General features: G+C 51.8%; 1 pseudogene; it reads right to left on the bottom strand.

The window, feature by feature from the left end:
* Positions 1–1,106: 1,106 nt before the first annotated feature.
* LOC144250362 (activator of basal transcription 1 pseudogene) lies at positions 1,107–2,506 on the bottom strand (annotated as a pseudogene).
* Positions 2,507–3,110: the final 604 nt, after the last annotated feature.

Below are 3,110 nucleotides of genomic sequence, written 5' to 3'. Positions count from 1 at the left end.
TACTTCTCCCCTCACCAGGTTTGATGGGACAAACATTCAACTGTGCTATTGCACCAGCTGATTCCTGCCCCCCCCCCCGCCCCCATCCCAGCATATCCAGCACCAAGCAGGGCCTAGAGCATAAGATGTACAAGTTCTTTCTTGGGTGAAAGGGAATCTTACAGCATAGGCTTCTCACCTCTGGACTGTCCTGGTGGCCATACCTGAAGAAACCATGCCAGAGTTAGGATATGTGTGGGGCTTGCAGAAGGAAGGGCAAGAAGTGTGAGGCAGGAAGTGTCAGGCCAGAGACCTCCACCCAGAAGACCCTTGTCATAATTTTTTTTTTTTTCACCATAGGGTCATTTTTACTTTCCCAATAAAGCACACCTTCAAGTAAGATCATAATGTCCATTTTACAACCAAAGAAGTGGATGAATCCACTTCACTCCAAAAAACAAGGATAATTACATTAATGGGGGGTGGGGTTCCAAGAACTAAAGAAAAAGCACAAGCAAAACCAAATTATAATTACACTTGACAAGGACTTCCTGCTGGATAATAATATTTTAATCTGAGACTGAATATAGACTTCAGTGTATTGTGACACCCAAGTTTGCAGTTCATTTTGATGATTCATCCTGATTCTTTGAAGTAATCAGGGCTGCTCTGCATGTATTTGTGAATCCCTCAGAGCCTCAACACACATGTAAGTGCACTCGAGAGATCTTTGATCCCAACTTCCCTCCAGGCTCTGTCCTTTACAATGGTTTGCCCCAACACTCTATCTATGAAGCAGTCTGAACTATAGGAGCAAACCAGACTCGTTCAGAATTCTGCTCTGCCATTTTCCAAATTTGACCTTGGGGAGACATGAAGACTGATCCTCCTGCTGCCAGTGATCACAAATCAGCTCCACACTGAGAGCACTCCATGTCCTGCCCTAGCCCCACTCTATCCCTTATATGCTTCTACCATGATGCTCATCTTATTCCAGTGATCTGTCAGACTCTTACCACCAAGGTCATTATCTCTCATTGTCACTGTCTCTCACTGTGGTTTAATAAATGTACTAGATAAATGTTCTAGGCTAAGGAAGGAAACAGAGAAAGAAAAAAGGATCTAGGTTGGATGAAGGCTTTGAGACAAGGAGGTGGAGTGAAGGTCAGTGAACGTAACACAAGATGAAAATTGAAATCTGCCAAATGACTCTCACCCTTAAAAATAAAAGCATTTTTTTTTCCTATAAATACATTAGGGAGGAGGTTCCTAATCCAAACATAACCCAGTAATTCATATCTGTTTTTCTAAATAAAATGATGCTGCTCCCTTATCTGTATTCAGTAAACAGAACAAGACTGCCTGGACCATCGATTTCCACTCTAGCTACATATAAAGGCCATTCCTGGGCCAAGAAAGTGGAATTTTAAGGGACCCTACGAAACAAGAGGAAGGCTACCAAATCAGCAATAGTCAAAACCATCCTAATAATACGAATAAGGTGTTGGAGGCAGGCAGTTACAGCAGTTGGGCAAAAGAGGAGGGGAGGCCCACAAAACTTCCATGTCTGGGCTTGACCCGAGCCTCCTGGTCTCAGAAACGGACTGCCAACGTTTGCCTGGGTGTCGGTGTCATTCCAGCACGAGGTCGACAGGAAGCAGAGCGGCCGCGGGAGGTGACCGGCCTCCCCGGCCTCACGAGTCCCTGGCCCGGAAAGGTTCCTCCGTACTGTCCGAGGGTGGTGGGGCTCCAAAGATTCTGGCCAGGAGCCCTCGGTTGGAGCGGGCCTGGTCCTGGACTGTGGCCAGGCGGGCCCGTTCTCGCCCCCCCGGCCGCGCGGCTTTCCGGGCCCTCAGCTCCTGTTCCGTGGGTCGCTGGGCAAACGCCCAGGAGCCGTCGGGGCGGCCAGGATCCCCATCGGCGGCCAGGAAGCGCTGTCCCCGCTCCACACTCCGGAGATAGAAGTCCGTCTCGCGCTTGGCCTGGGCCACCTCTGCTCTCAGGCGCTGGCGTCGCACCTGGCGCTCAAAGGCCAGGTGCTCACTGAGGTGGGACCAGGTAAAACGGTGCAGGTACTTGAGGTTCCACAGGTCGTACCGGAAGGGGCTGCGCCGGCGGGTGCCCATGGGGGTGTTGTGCAGGCTGGCCGCCACCCGCTTGGCCACGCGCTTGTCGCGGAACTCCACCCAGCCCTCGGTGTAGTCCTTGCTGTACCTGGACCGCTTCTTCCCTCCGGAGGCCGCCGCCGCCTTCTTCTTGCGTCTCACGAACTGGTCCTCCGCCTGGAAGAAAACGCGCCCGACCTCCCCATAGGCGCTGAGCAGGTTGCGGACGTGCAGGGGCCGGAAGCGCGGCGGAACGTGGCCCAAGTACACGATGCCCGGCACCACCCGCTTCTTGCTGCAAGCTGCTTCTTCGCGTTCCTCCGGCTCCTCCTCCGCCTCTGTTTTCGGGTTTGGCGCTTCCAACGGCCCTTCCTCCGAAGTTGCCTCGGCCTCCTCAGCCTCCATGCCGAGGATACGTGAAGCACGACAGCCGTAAAGCGGTGGCTTCCGTTGGCGCCCCTTGTCATAAATTTTTGAATTTATGTTTAACATAATTGTTCTTAGAGTATCAGTGTGAGGCTGTGGGTGGGGGCAAGGCCAGATGGGACTGGAGAAGATAGGATGGGACAGCATTGAGAAGCACTTATCACAGTAAATTTCCCCGGATCTTCTTGACACTATTATAGTGGAGAAGTAGAGGAAGAGGAGTTACTGTGAGACTTGTCTGTGCCCTCTTCCTGGCATCCTCCCCTGATCCCACTGGCTCACCTCTGACTATGCACATGCTGCAAGATGTAGGCCCAGATATCAGCCCCTTGCCCAGACACAGCCTGTGGCGACAGGGTGTAAGGCTATGTCTGGGGCACAACCCAGATGAATGATGCTTATTGCTAGGGTGATGGTGGTAGGGAAAGTCTTTGCTAAGGAATTCTCACTTCTGGGGGAAGGAAGGCCCTTCTTAGTCATAGAGATGATGAGTTTCTCGCTAAGTATGGGGGCATCCTCATCTCAAATGGGGTGCTCCATTTCTCGAGTTACTTCTAGAGATGAGGTGAGAGGTGGTCTGCCCTGAAGTGTTCTGATGAC

Source organism: Urocitellus parryii, chromosome 15 (assembly GCF_045843805.1).
Source record: "Urocitellus parryii isolate mUroPar1 chromosome 15, mUroPar1.hap1, whole genome shotgun sequence".
Lineage (NCBI taxonomy): Eukaryota > Metazoa > Chordata > Mammalia > Rodentia > Sciuridae > Urocitellus > Urocitellus parryii.
The sequence above is the reverse complement of the archived record's forward strand: the minus strand, read 5'-3'. Positions and strand labels throughout refer to the sequence as shown.